The 15556-nt window shown below is 51.4% G+C and overlaps 1 protein-coding gene across 2 annotated transcripts in view; it reads left to right on the top strand.

Moving 5' to 3' along the window:
- The first annotated feature begins 798 nt into the window (after positions 1-798).
- DLGAP4 (DLG associated protein 4) overlaps positions 799-15556 on the top strand; it is a 147378-nt gene continuing 132620 nt past the window's right edge. For both annotated transcript variants that reach the window (XM_047771157.1, XM_047771156.1), the window contains exon 1: positions 799-1015. The gene's annotated coding sequence lies outside the window, so the exon portion shown is untranslated. The remainder of the gene's footprint in view (positions 1016-15556) is intronic.

Genomic DNA, 15556 nt, shown 5'->3' with positions numbered 1-15556 from the left:
GCTTCCCTGTGCGTCTCTCACGAGACGCGTGATGTGGGAGGTGATGGGGCGCCTCCCGCTCTGAGTGCAGAGGACAGGGACAGAGCCCCTTGAAGCGTTTTTGTTTTGTTTTGTTTTCTTTTTGGCTGTGCCCACAGCATGTGGAAGTTCCCAGGCCAGGGGTCGAACTCACACCTCAGAGGCGACCCGAGCCACAGCAGGGACAATGCTGGATCCTTAACCCACTGAGCCACCAGGGAACTCCTGGAGGGTCTTTACCTGGTACATACCCTGTGCCAGGTATTCTACCTGTGGTCTCGTCTTAATCATCACAGAAGCCCTCCGAGGAGGCACTCTTACCTCCATTTGACAGGCAGGGCAACTAAGGCTCAGAAAAGGGGGTAGCTGCCTGCCCAGTATTGCCTGGCAAGCGAGGGCTCAGCTGGGATTCAAACTCAGGACTGTGTGACTCTGGCCCCTTTCCTCAATGCCCCCACCCAGGGAAAAAGAGGGAGAAGCAGGACAGGGAGGATGGGTGCCTTTGGAACCCCAGCTCCCCAGCTGCTGTGGGGATTCTGTGGGTGGTGGGGAAAGCATCGTAAATATGCATGACATGCAAATATGCCTCCGAAAAACAATGTGGGGGCCCACGTGAGCTGCGATGCCAGAGCGCTTTGGAAAATGTAATGTTGTACAAACACTTGGGCTCTATGATGATTGCTCCATGCTCTCCCCTTTCCCAGGGCCAGTCCAGGGGTCTCAGGGTGGAGGGATTATCCTCAGCTGCCTCCTAATTGATGTTCTCCCTCATTCCTGCAGGCACCCGTGCCTCCCCCTGTGCCAGGTGCCTGGTAGCCAAAACCCGGTCACCCCAGACACTGGAGGGTCCCGACCCACACTGCTTCCTGCCAGCACCTCTGATCGAGTGCCCGGAGGGATGTGTGTGCCTGCCTTCGGTCCAGCACCTGCTCCCGAGGTGACGCCTGCTGATTTCAGACCCATCCCCATTTTCCCTCTGCACGTAGCCCCCCGGCTGGTGAGTACCTGTGCCTGCACCCTGGGCACATGAAATCAAGCTGCTAACCTGCCCACCCATGCTTGGTACAGTTGGGAAAGACCTAGCCTTTCCACCCTGAGGCACCCATGTGCTGGTGAAGGGATTCCTTGAGAGCTTTTTTATGCCTGGGCTCAATTTATAGTTTAACTGCTTGTCTCATACAGTGAGCCCAACTCTGTCCACCTCAAAGGCCTTTGCACCCAAGGGACTGGGGGTGGGGGGATTGACACAGGCCCAGGAAGGGAAGGGGAACAGCACGTCATGCTGGAAGCCATGGACCCTCTGGGGCCCCCAGGGTCAGGGGCTGAGGTGAGGCCATCAGAGCTCCTGAATCGGGGAGCCCTGTCATTCCTGCCCTTCCAGCCTGTTCCACCAGCACTCCTCCAGTCCCCGCCATGCCAGCCTCATCACAGGATGAGGGGCCCAGCCCTGTAGCATCTCTGACCATCCCTCTGAGGACGCTGCTACCCACCCACGCCCGGTCCCATCATCCTTCCCACAACAGCCATCCCAACAGCCTGCCCCAACCTGGTGCCAGCCCCAGCACACGGTACCATTCTCCTGCATCTCATTCTCCTGCCACCTCCCCAAGTTGTGCAGGAGTGACTGGTCTAGTTCACAGAGGAGGAAACGGAGGCTCACAGGAGCTCAAGGGGCTCACCCAGGGCCACGCAGCCACCCCTTAGCATTATACAAGGCTGTTGGTTTATGATCTATCTCCTCCTCTGGCCTCAGCCACCCAAGGGTCAGGAACAATTGCTTCATTCCCCAGCGGGCAGCCAGCAGCTAGCTGGCACAGTGCCCAGATGGAGTGGGTGCAAGTAAATAATTGTGGAAGGAAGGAGAGAATGAGAGGAGGGAAGACGCCCTCACTCTAACACCAGCAGCATCCAGGAGCCCACTGGCCTTTGGGCCACTGGTCCCTGCTGACCCCAGAGAGCCTGTGGTCAGCTCAGGACTCCAGCACGGTGGCCAGCCCCTCGGGTCTCCATTCTCTCACCTGCCAACAGCTGACCAGTCTCCCTAACAGGATGGCGAGGAGAAGGGAAAAGACTCATAAATATGGATAACATGCAAATGTCATAGGATAATTTTTTTTTTTTAATGTGAAGTTCGCTGTAGATAATGTATGTAGAAGTCCTTCTTTGGGAGCAAGAGTTGCACCCTCATGCAGTGCCCCCCTTAGTATTAATAACTATGAAACAAGCCTGTTGATCAGCTACCCCCCAGCCCGGTGCTCCCGTCTGACCCAGGCCATTGAAGTGGCCACAGACAGCTGCTGCATTTGGCTGAGAAGCTGTGGCAGGAAAAGAAGTGATAAGGCCGCCTGGTCTGAGAGCAGTGTCTGTGGGATTTAGTCATTTGCAGTCACACCCAGTGGTGTCCTAGGCCCTACATGCCCTCCCCAGGGACTTAGCATGTAACAGGAGCAACCTGAACGACAGCAGGCATTTCGTGAGCAATTACTATGTGCCTGGCATTGTGCTAAGTGCAGCCTTTTCTTCATCATCTCAGTTAAGTTCCTGGCGAGTGGGGGGTCGATGGGGAGACTGAGGCATGGACCTGGGGGAGACAACCTTCCCGAAAATTTCTGCCACCCTGTGCCTACCTGCGCCCCCCAGGCCAGGCCTGGCCAGGGGGACGGGATCGAGGCCGCTGAGAACACAGCGTAGCTGGCAGCGCCGGGCATGTGTGGCCCAGTGACGGAGAACGGGATTCCTTGGCACGAGCTGGGAGAGCGCAGCCGTCAGCACTGCGCCCAAAGATGGAGGCCCGGGCGGCAGCGAGGGAGGTGTTACTGCTGCTATTTTGCTAACAAGCTGGTTATTTAAAGAACAGCCAAAGCTGAAGCTGGGAAATCGGCTGGGGAGTCTTCATGCCCAGGGCAGAGGCAGCCAGGGGTCTGCGAGCCTAGCTGGGGAGGGACAGAGTAGCCACACATTCTTTTTTTAAAAAAGGAAAGAACAAAAAAAGTGTTTATTATTATTAATAATGATAACAGCAGCATAAAAGTCTGGGAAAGGATTGCCTTTGTTAAAAAAAGAAGACGTAAGGATTGAGAGTGGGGCAGGGGAGTTTCTGAGGGACAAAGCAGTATTCTAGTCATTGACCCAGATGGTTTTGTGATTCTTTATTGCAGTAAACATTTTGTATTGAGTTCTTTTCTCTGTGAATTAGATTTCACAGTATAAAGGCTAACAAGCAGTTATAACAATAATAGTTCATATATGTTGAGCACTTACTGCTAGGCTCTTTGCAAAGCATTTTACCTTGTGTCATTGAGTTCTCACAGGTTCTATGATTCTACCCATTTTATAGAGGAGGAAAGCAAGGCTTAGAGAGGTAGAGTTATTTGTTGTGGGGTCAAAGAGCACTCAAGTGGGATGAGAACCAGGACAGACTGACTCTGGCTGCTATCACTGTCCCATGTTTGAGATCGGGGCCAGGAAATTCCCCCCAAAAGGCAGGGATTCCTCCCCTTGTCCCTCAGACATGTCACTGCCATTGCATTCTTTTTCTTTTTCTTTTTTTTTCTTTTTATGGCCATACCAGCAGCATAAGGAAGTTCCCTGGCTAAGGGTCAGAACTGCAGCTGCCAGCCTACACCACAGCCACAGCCATACCAGATCCGAGCTGCATCTGCAACGTATGCCTCAGCTTGCAGCAATGCCAAATCCTTAAACCAGTGCTTAAACCAGCAAGGCCAGGGATCAAACCCACATCCTCACAAACACCATGTCGGGTTCTTAACCTGCTGAGCCACAAGAGCAGCACCACCATTGTATTCTTAATGCTTGGGAGGCCAGAAAGTTACCTGTGGCCAAAGGTAACACATGTGGCATCCTCTGACGAGAAGTCAGAGCAGAGCAGTTAGCTATTTAATAAGTGCTGACAGATAGGAATGGGACTTCCTCAGGGACAGGCCAGTGGCGGAGGCCAGGGCTTACCCAGGCATCATTCAAGAGGTCATCCACGTGAGACAGGGTCAGACCCAACCTCTGAACTAACTGCATGTGAGGCTGAACCACCATTTCCTGAGCATCCACGGTGTTTTAAGCCCATCCATCATCTTCCTTAATCTTTATTTATTTATTATTATTATTTTTTTTTTGGCTTTTTGCTATTTCTTGGGCCGCTCCTGTGGCATATGGAGGTTCCCAGGCTAGGGGTTGAATCGGAGCTGTAGCCACCGGCCTACGCCAGAGCCACAGCAACGCGGGATCCAAGCCGCGTCTGCAACCTACACCACAGCTCACGGCAACGCCGGATCGTTAACCCACTGAGCAAGGGCAGGGACCGAACCCGCAACCTCGTGGTTTCTAGTCGGATTCGTTAACCACTGTGCCACGATGGGAACTCCAATCTTCCTTAATCTTTAGAACAACCCTGAGAGATCAGTGGCACTGGCCTCATTTCCCAGATGAGGGGACTGAGGCCTCCAGAGAGGAGATGACCAACCCCCGTCCACACAGCCAGTGAGTGGTGGAGCTGCCCCACCAGCTCTGTAGTCTTCAGGACCCTGTGCCTGTGTGTACAGCAAGCACTGCTCTGGGCACCTGCTCCAAGCAGCCCATGACTGGAATTGAGTTTTAAGGCAAATCTGGGGTCCCCAAGCGGGCACTGGGGAAGTGGCCTGGAGTGTGACATGGCCAAGGGTGTCTCCAAGCCCTGAAGCAGGGGCCCCTGCTCTGCAGACAGGGCACTAGCCCCAGAGGCCTTCCCACATTCCCAGGACATTTTTCTTTGTTTTTGTTGTTGTTTTTTTTAGGGCCACACCTGCAGCATGTGGAAGTTCCTGGGCTAGAGGTCAAATCGGAGCTGCAGCTGCTGTCCACAGCCATAGCCACAGCAATGCCAGATCTGAGACGCATGCAAGACCTATACCACAGCTCACAGCTAACGCCAGATCCTTAACCCACTGAGCGAGGCCAGGGATCAAACCCGCATCCTCACAGATATGAGGGAATTCCTCCCTGGACTTTTATTGAGTGCTAGTCCCTGTAGTCTGTGCCCCTTGCAGAGCATACAGCCTTAGGGTGAGACAGCTATACAAACACCCAAACAAATAAACCAAGGAAGCAGTGATTCCATCAGTGCAGTGAAGGAAATTAATGGTGATGTTATGAAGATGAATGGGACAGGGGGCCTGAGTGACAGAACAGCATCAGAGGCTGGTTGTGGGGCTTTAGTGAGTGAAAACCTGTAGAGGGCTAGAACAATCCCATTGGTGGGTCACTGGTGGCTGCTGCTTCTACCACTGTGACCATCAGAGGTGACACTTGCCTACTGTGTGCTTGTCACATCCTTCCAGGACCCTCAGTGCAGACTGGTCTCCCAGGCTCACCTCTCCTCTCAGTAACTAAGAGTCAGACCCAGTTGGGGGATGAAGCCCAGGAAGGTGGGCTGCTTAACTGGGTGCACATGGCCGGCTGAACTCCAAGCCAGCATCCCCCCCCCCATCCCCTAGCCCCGGCTGCAGGCCCACCAAGTCATTTGCATTGCTGATAAGCACTGTCACCAGAGACACTATTATGGAGACACCGTGGATTTGCTTTTTTTGATAACCACTAACCCTGCCTGGGAAGACAGATGCTACCTTACAGACACTAGAATCTTAAATCTCAGGCAGGGAAACTTACACTGGTGAAGTCAAACTCTTGGAATCATGGAATCTTAGTCATAAATAATCCAGCAAGAACAAGCATATGCATTTTACAAGTTCACTGCACCTTTCCTGAAGACAGTGATAAATTAGAAACTACCCAATTATCTATCAGCAAGAGATGGTTAAATAAATTACAGTCCAGCCAGACAATGGCATTCTCAGGAGCAGTAGAGACAGTTCAGTAGATCCATACTTGTTGACATGGAAACACGTCCATGGTGCATTGAGGGAAAAATAGGAGGTTATAAAATGGTGTATGTTGTATGATCTCATTTTTGTTAGGAAATATATATATAAATATATGCATGCTCCTGCCCAGAAATACTCCCAGAGTGATAGCCATTACACTGTTTATAGCAATTTCCTCTCAATGGTGAAACATGGACAAGGACTATTTTTTATTTTTTGCTTGTTTCATTCAGGTATGTTTCAGGTACAATTTACAGAAAGCTCAGCCCAAACTGGTTTAAACAGACATGGAATTTATTGGCTTGTGAGTGTAAAGCCTGGAGGTAAGTCCAGCTTCAGGCTCAGCTGGATCCAGGGGCTCAGATCTTATCACTAGGACCTGATTTTTAGTGACCATTTCTCCACTCTGCTTCCTCTGAATTGTTCCCATGTTCTAATGGGGCTTTCCTGTACTGGTGGTAAGATGCCTGTCCAGAGGAATATACAAGACTTCTCAGTTCAGACACAAGTCCCAGAAGAGTCTTGGTGTTGATTAGTCAAATTTGTGGACATGCCCACAAGGCATGATTAGCAGCCTGGGCCTACATACCACCCCCCAGCTGGACGTGGGGTTGACACCCAGAACTTTAACAGTGGAGGGTGGGGAAGGGTGGCTTCCCCAGAGAGAATAGAGGCCGATGGCCTAAAGTAGTAGTAGCCAAACACAGCAATGCCGCCTCCTGTACTTATCTGAATTTCCCATCATGTGTGACTTTCACAGACCATACAACTATTGAAAGGAGTTCTGATCCCGGACCTTACAGTCAGAAGCTCCCTGAGGGAGTTTTCGACTCTCCTGGAATCAGAATGTCAGAATCTCTGAAGTGCCAGTTCAGCTCAGGGGACATTGACTCCCTCCATGTCAGAGTCCACACCGGGCCCAGGGGACTCCATCCTGGCCTCTGGGTGTCTTGCAGTCTTTGGAGGAGTGAGAGGAGCCCACAGATGATTCCTCTGGAATGTAGGTGTGCATACAGGGCTGAGGGAACACAAGGGGCAGCATGGGAACCAGGAAGGCTTCCAGGAGGAGGTGACATGTCAGCTGAATAGCCAAGAGTATAAGAACCTTGTAGGCAGAGGAAACAGGGTGTCCAAGACCCCGAGGTGTGAGGCAGAGGTGCGTGGAGGCGTGTGGTGGGAGAACAACCAGCAGATGAGCAGTGGCAGGCCCGGATCACAGGAGCCTTGAATGCAAGGATAAGGGCTTGAACTTGATCCTGAAGGCAGTGGGGAGCCTTTGAAGGGATGTTGTGGGAGGAGGAAAGTGTCAGCAAGTTCATTCTGGCTGGTGCGGAGAGCACAATCTTTGAGGGGTCAAGTTGAGACGCCGTGTGGGGAAGGAGAGAAGAAATCCATTGGCCCCTCCAGCAGGGCTTAGCTACCTACTGACCTAAATTCCCCCCCAGCCTGGGTCAGAATTCCTGTCCTGAGGTATCTAGCCATTGCTTGCATACCCCCAGAGATGGGGAGCTCACTCTCTCTTCCCCCTACCTCTAGTTAAAAAGCTCCAGCATGGGATCAAGTCCACAATCCTGCCATCGCCTGGGGCACACACGGAACACTGCCCACCCACCTGCCACTGAGATCTTTCTCCCAAATGACCCACTGGGAGGGCTGGAAGAGGCCTGCATTTCCAGGCCAGAGGGTTTGCTTGAAGCTTGAATGGAGAGGGGCAGGCAGAGAGCAGAGGAATGATTAGGCAGATAGGAAAGAGGTGCCAATCACCCGGGGATCTCTGGGGCCAGAGCAGTTGATTCTGTCCCTCTGAGCAGAGTCTTGAAGGATGGATGAAGAGGGTTCTTCAGGAGAAACAACTGTGAAGGGTGAACCAGGTAGAGGAACTGGGCTATGCAGAGATCTCGCCTGCTTCCTGCTAAGCTCTTAGGCCCCCGGGGTGAGGAGTGATGGGGGAGAGAGGGCTGGAGATATTGGCCCAGGCCAGGTTTGGAAGGTCTCAACTATTGGGCTGGGGAGTTTGCATGTGATCCTTGGAGGAGAAGCCAAGGGCAGAGCAGGTTTGGGTGTTAGAAAGACCAGTGCGTTGGGCTAGTGACAGTTAGGAGTGACAGTGAGTAGGGCAGGACCATAGGAATGACTGAGAGGGGCATTTGGCAGGGAGATTTAACAGCAGTGGGAGTTCCCGTTGTGGCTCAGCAGGTTAAGAACCTGACTCATATCCATGAGAATGCAGGTTCGATTCCTGACCTTGCTCAGTGGGTTAAGGATCCGGTATTGCCATGAGCTCTGGCATAGGTCACAGATGCAGCTCAGATCTGGCATTGCTGTGGCTGTGGCATAGGCTGGCAACTACAGCTCTGATATGACCCCTAGCCTGGGAACTTCCATATGCTGTGAGTGAGGCCCTAAATAGAAAACAAAAACAAAAAACAGCACTTGGGGACTTAGTGGGCACTGCAAAAGGAGAGAGGGAGGGTTGAGTTCAATTCTGTGACAGGGGTGGGAGCGTTGGGCCTCAGGGCCCTGTGGACCGATGTCAAGAGAAATCTTAACAAAGGCTTGTCAGTGTCAGTGAGAGGTTCCCAAAGGGGGCGGCCAGCAGGGCCCTCTTCAGCTTTCACGAGACTTAGAGCAGCAGCTCAGTGAAGGCCGCCAGGGTCTCCGTGTTCTCACTGAATGACTGAGGCAAGTCCTTCCCCCACCCCCATGGAGCCTCAGCTTACTCCTCTCTAAAGTGGGGGTGATGATGGTACCTCCCCAGGAACTGTGGGGAGGGTCTGAGGAGGATGTGTCGGGGGTAGGCTTTCTTTGCACAGTACCCGGCACACAGCATGTGCTGGTGACTAGGGACTACTCCGATTATCATGGTCAGGGGTACGCAGGTGGGCAAGGGACCTGGGGTGTATCACCCGCAGAGGGGAAACCAGAGACCCTGAGGGGGCCTTCTCCCTGTCTTTCTGTCTCTTTGGGGGATGGCAGGGCTGGGGGCCTGGCACTCAGACCCAGGGGAAAAGCCCTGGGGAAGGAGATTCCAGCTTAGGCTAGGAAAACCATTTGGGTACAAAGAGCTCCATGCAGATGGGCTAACTTGGATGATAATGAGCTCCCCATCACTGGGAGCATTTAAGCATCAGCTGTGTCACAACTTGACTGAAAAGTCTGTAGAGTATTTGTAATTCTGCTGAGGATCTGGAAGGGCCTTTCTAGCCCAGGGAGTCTTTTTTTTTTTTTTTTTTTTAAATCTTATGGCTGCACCTGTGGCATATGCAAGTTCCTAGGCCAGGGACTGAATTCGAGCCACAGCTGTGATCTACACTGCAGCTGTGGCAGTGTGTGATCCTTTAACCCACTGCACCGGTCTGGAAATTGAACGTGCACTTCCGCAGTGACCCCAGCCCCTGCAGTCAGATTCCTAACCCACTGCACCATGGTGGGAACTCCAGCCCAGTGAGTCTTTGATTTCATGGGGTTTTTTTTCCCTTCTCTGAGCCTCACTTTCCTTGTCTGTACTATAGGAAAAACAGCAGCCCCTATCTTAAGAGTTGATTGCAAAGTTTAAGTGAAATCATCTAGATAAAGTACTTAACCTAGATTTGGCATATAGCAAGTGCTTGTGAGTGGTTTTCAGCGTTGTTGATGTTATGCTAAATTCCTGGGTGTGTCACTTCCAGCTGAGGGCTTCAACTTGCTGTTTGTCGGTCAGGGGCTCCTGCCCGCCCACCCTTCTGAACCCACTCTCTGGCTTTCTCAATGCCATGGTCTCAGTCTCTAGCTCCTCCCCGCCCCACAGCCCCCTGGAGGTGGTAGGAATTCCAGACCCTTCTGGGCCCCTTTTAGCTCCTGCTTGAGCGAGAGTTGGCAGGTTGGGGCGGCGGGCGCCATCCGCCTCCCATATGCTTCCTGCTATTTAGAGGAAAACTCTCCCGCGTTCCTCCAACCACACGGGCTGACATTTCCAGACAGACGCTGGAATCAGCTCTTCGGGGGATTGGCAGATAAATTTGGCCCTGGCTCTTGGGAAAATCTTCAGCCTCACCAGGGAAGCGGAGCCCAGGCTCATCGACTTCCGTCCACCCCACGGACTCCGCAGGCCCGGTCCTCCGAGGGGCTGGAGCACTGTCCTGCAGCCTGGACGACCCCGGTGAGTCTTACCTGCGCAACCTTCCCCCAGGAGAGCCCCTAGTCAGGAAGCGGGCCTTCCAGCTTTGCATTCAGAGGCAGCAAGAGTTTTCAAGAGGAAGCAGTCCCCTCCCCCCAACCAAGACCCCTGGGTGTCACCCAGCTCATCCTTGCAGAGGAGGTTTAGATTAGCGACCTCGCTCCAGACTGCTTATGTGTCTGTGACCTTGGGCAGGTGGCTCCACCTCTCTGAACCTCTTTCTCTTGATCCGTAAAATGGGGATAATGATAGGATCTGTCCGAGTAAATGCCCTTAGGATGGCGTCAGGCTCATTCTAAGTGCTCAACAAATACTAACTGCTATCATCATCACCATCATTGTTTTCATTATTATTTGACCTCGAACAATGCCTGGCACATAGTAGGGGCTTATAAATATCAGGGTTTCCCTCTTCTTTCTTGTAGCTGCAGCTACCTAGGGAAATGCTGGAACATTTCAGAATAAGCTCAAAGAGGGAGGCAGAAATGCAAGAATAGGGACATACAGAGGCTGCCACATCCAGGGTAGAGTGTAGGTGGCCAGACACTCCAGCACGCATGCGTGTACACACGCACACACGCGCTCTGTCCCAAAGCTTCATTCACCCCCGCCAAAGTCTGAGATGCCCATCTGCTTGAATCCTGTTGGTGCTGAGATATAAGTAACATCCAGAGGGCATGAGGTACAGAACAGCTTGGTTCTGATGGACAGAAGGGAGAGGAAGGTCTGGCTGGAGGTGAACTGGGGGGAGGCTCCAGGCAGCAACGGCAATAGGAGGTCTCAGGAAGCCTGAGTAGTGCTCTTCGGCTGGAGTAGGAAGTGGGCGGCAGGAAGGCGTCAGAAACAAGTCTGAGCTTCATTCAGCACCTCCTGGTTGAGCCCGAGTACCAGGCCTCATGCCAGGCACTGGGAAGCTGGTGGAAAAGATGGGCCTGCTTCCTGCCCTCAAGAAGCTTTGGTTCTGATGGAGGGGGGAAGGGTGTAGATGGCAAGTGAATTAGCAAGATCCTAAGTTGTGCTCAAATCGACCGAGGGGCTGAGAGAGGAGGTGGCATGGGCTGGTGAGGGTTGGGTTGCCTACTTGAGGCAGGGTGGGCAGAGGGAGTCTCTCTGACCTGAGGTTGGAGCTGACCCTGCAAATGCTGATCAAGGTAAAAGGACAGGGGCAGAGGGAGTAGCCAGAGCAAATGTTGGGAAGGAAGCAGGAGCCAGATCCTGGAGGTCTTGAATGCCAAGTCCATCTGCAGCTGCTCTGAGGAAGGTCATTCTGGTGGTGGGTGCAGGACTCGGATGGGGAAGAGATGGGAACCAGGAAACCCATCTGCAAAAGATTGATTGACAGCCTGCTCTGCACAGTGTTGGAGACAGTCAGCGGGGTGATCCTGGACCAGCTACCGGTGGGTGGGCAGAAAGGAGGGAGAGAGCACTTCCCTGGGGTCGGGAGCCGAGCAGACAGGTAAATTTTGAAAGGAGGATCTGGACCTGTGTTTAGCTGAGGTGAAGTCAGGTAGGAGAGGAGACATCAGGGAACTTCAGACACTAGAGTGGTCAGGAAGTGTCTTAGAGGAGTGCCAAGTGTTGAGTATGGGTTATCAGGCCTGAAACTGACAGCACACAGGTAAGGGAGTGCACAGGCTGATGCACTTACCTGCACTAGACCTAGAGCTCAATTCCAGATCTCTTTACCTGCTGTGTGACTTTAGGAAAATCACTTGACTCCTCTGACCCTCACTTGTTATAATACCAAATCAACTGGAATTGAATTTGGCTACATTTAATGAAGAAAAGAAAAAGAAAAAAAAAAAACAGTGTTATAAACATCCAGGAGATTATTCTCATGTAACAAGGAGGGCAGAGTCAGGCCAGGGCCAGTGCAGCACTTCAAGCAAGTGATCAAGGGCCCAGGCCTCTGCCATCCTCAGTATATGTCTTTCTTTCTCATGGCTTCAAAACGGCTGCTCTGCCTCCAGATGTTGTATCTGAATTCCAGCAAAGACTGCATGCTTTCTGAATCTGCCCTTCTTTATACACACAGACACAGACACAGACACACACACACACACACACACACACACACACACACATATAATGATTTTTTTTCCATTATAGCTGGTTTACAGTGTTCTGCAATTTTTTACTGTACAGCATGGTGACCCATCTTAGCAGGAAAACAATAGATTTCCTAGAAGCCCCACTCAGTGGACTTTCGCCTACATTTCATTTATCAGAGGTGGTCACATGGCCGCCCTTGCTGTAAGGGAAGCTGGTAAAGGGAATATTTCTAACTGGGCACTTCTGCTAATTAGGCAAAGGGAAAGAACGGCTAGCAGGATCGCTCATAGGATCTGCTTTAAAGTGCCCACCTCACAGGGGCTGTTGGGAAGATTCTACGAGATTATTGTATGTAAAATATTTAGGACCTGGAATAGAGCACCCTCTCAGTAAGTGGTGGCTGCCTTTGTTATCCGGCCCTACTGCATTCATTCATTCATTCACTGACTCAGCAAGCATATATTGTATTCTGGGCACTGTGTACAGTCCTGGAGACATGACAAGGATGGTCCCTGCCCTTTTGGTACCAACAATGAGTATGGAAAAATGGGCACGAATACGGGCAGATTCACTCCACTCCAACCAACATCATTGGGGGATTGGAATGTCCATTTATTTATGTCTGCTTTTTTTTTTTTTAAACTACTGTGGTCCCACCACCTAGAACAGTGCCTGACACACATTAAGCACTCAGTAAGGAGTTCTGAATGAGTGAAATAATTTAAGAAATTATTCAAGAAATAATAATTAGAGTTCTTGTTGTGGCTCCGTGGTTATGAACCTGACTGGTATCCATGAGGATGCAGGTTCAATCCCTGGCCTTGCTCAGTAGGTTAAGGATCCAGCATTGCTATGAGCTGTGGTGTAGGTTGCAGATGTAGCTCAGATCTGGAGTTGCTGTGGCTGTGGTGTAGGCCGGCAGCTGCAACTCTGTTTCGACCCCCTAGCCTGGGAACTTCCATGTGCCGCAGGTGCAGCCCTTAAAAAAAAGGAACGAAAAACAACAACAAGAAATAATAATTTAGAAAATATTCATTGGGCCCACTGTGTACAAGGCTCCTTGGGTTAGATAGAGGAAATGGATGACAAATCGCCTCTCCCCACAGAAGAAGTGGGGGAAAAAAATGCTACAGGCTAGGCCTTGAGGTGGTGCTGCAGACCTAGCAGTGGACGAGAGTGTTGTGGCTCCTGCCCCCATTAAGCCCATGCTCTGGGGCCAAGAGCCTTGGAGAAGGAGTCTGGAGTCCTACGATCACATCTGTTCATGTATCTTGGAGTAAATCCCATCCCCTCCTGGGGCCTCAGTGTGCTCATATGTATGACAGGGGTGAGGGGCCCTTGGTGGGATATCAGTGATGCTGGGTGTGCAGACAGTAGATAGCGCTGGTGCCAGCTCACCATGTTAGGAGAGGGATGGGAGGGAACTGCATCCAAGCCCCTTGAAATCTCCTGGGGGCCCAAGAGGGCAAGGAGTTTGGGCTCTGCCTCCATCTTCACCTGCTCTAGTACCTGGGCCTAACAGCTTGACAACAGCCAAGTAGCTGGGCATGGAGCTTGAAGTATTGTATGTGGGCAGGTGGTGACTGGGCTGTGCTAGGTCCCCCAGAAGTAAGTATGATTATAGGTATCAGAGGTCTCCTGGAGATAGGGAAGCAGCCTGGAATTTGAGGGTGAAGACCTGGTTCTGCCATTTGATTGGCTATGTGACATTTGACAGATCCTTTTGAGCCTTAGTTTTCTAATCAACAAAATGGGTATAATAATCCTTGCCTCCCCTACCCCTGAAGACCTTGTCCCAGCACCTGGCATGTAGTGGGCCCTCAATGTTGGTGGTGATCCTCACTCTATTTTCTTTGAAACAGACATCTGCCGAGCCCCTGTTGTGTGCCAGGCTCGATATTGAACATACCACCCCATTTCATCACAACTCTGAGGAAGTGGCCTTCTTCCTGTTTATCAGGGGACACTCGTATTCTTTTGTGGCCTCATCTTCCCCTTCTGCTATCTCAGAAGGACTCAGTTGCTGGCTTTTCTGGGGTCTCTACTGAACTGAGACCTGAGGGTCCTTGAAAAAGGGCCCAAAGCAGCTCAAGCTGCTTGCTCTGAGACCATGCAGATGGCTTATGAGGTCAGAAGTCAGAGATGGAGGTGGGCACAGCAGGAATCCAGCCCTCATCAAATGGGCAAGGCCTCAGGGATGAGTGATAGAGTGGGATCCGTCCCATTCAGAACTGCTTTTCCTCTTTGATCAGTATCTTGAGAAGAGAACAAAGAGCCCAGCCCTTGAGACAAGGTGGCAACAGGCCTGGCGCTTGCTACCATTCTTGGCTGTGACACACTGCCTGGTGGCCATCACTACTTGTGTCTGAAATGAGGCCAGGAGTAAAAAAGGGGGGGGGGGGGAGGGGAGACTTGGGACTTGGGAGGCTCGCCTAGCCTAGGGATATGGATTTTCCCAGTCAAATACCCCCAGAAAGCCTTCCTGAGGTACTACAATCACTGGGTGAGAAACAGAAAAACAGGCCACTGGCGTAAATGACTACACATGAAATTAGAAAAAGAAATAGACTGTTTCGGGCTTTACAAATAGCAGAGCATGTAACTAGCTGGAAAACAGAGGCTTTCGGCGCCACGAAAGCACAGGTGGAGGGGGGTTTTGACATTGGCCTTGGTACTGGGCTGTTGGGGTGCACAGAATGTGGGTGCCTTGTCCCTGATGAGGATGGCAGGGGCGTTGTCCGTGGTGCTGAAGAGAGGGTGTGGCCCCATCCCAGCCTCTGGGGGTGCTGTCCAGGGTTCTGTCCTCAGAGAGTTCTCATGAGTCATTGCCAGAACTGGTTTTCTGGAAACCCAGTTGGGAGGTCAGAGGCTTTGGTCCTGGCATCGATAAAACTCAAGCAGTATCTGAGGTAAGATTCAGGCTCATGTTATTGTCTACCAAGCACTATTTTAAGAATGTTTAATGTATTATGCTGTCTATTTCTGAACATCAAACTACAGAAAAAGTATTAATATGCATCCCCATTTTATTTTTTTATCTTTTTTTTTTTTGGTTTTTTTGTTTTTGTTTTTGTGGTCCTTTTGTAGGGCCATACCTGTGGCATATGGTGGTTCCCAGGCTAGGGGTCCAATAGGAGCTGTAGCCTCCGGCCTTCGCCAGAGCCACAACAACGTGGGATCTGAACCATGTCTGCAACCTACACCACAGCTCATGGCAACGCCGGATCCTTAACCCACTGAGCAAGGCCATGGATCAAACCCGCAATATCATAGTTCCTAATCAGATTTGTTAACCACTGAGCCACGATGGGAACTCCTTATTTTTTTCTTTTTTGTCTTTTTAGGGCTACATGTGCGCCATATGGAAGTTCCCACAGAGAAAGCATGAAGGGAGTGTTAAATATATGCCCTTAGACTCTCATGGCATTTCCTGAAAGGTGAGAGATTTGAGACCATC

The sequence above is a fragment of the Phacochoerus africanus genome, chromosome 3 (genome assembly GCF_016906955.1).
Source record: "Phacochoerus africanus isolate WHEZ1 chromosome 3, ROS_Pafr_v1, whole genome shotgun sequence".
Lineage (NCBI taxonomy): Eukaryota > Metazoa > Chordata > Mammalia > Artiodactyla > Suidae > Phacochoerus > Phacochoerus africanus.
The sequence above is the reverse complement of the archived record's forward strand: the minus strand, read 5'-3'. Positions and strand labels throughout refer to the sequence as shown.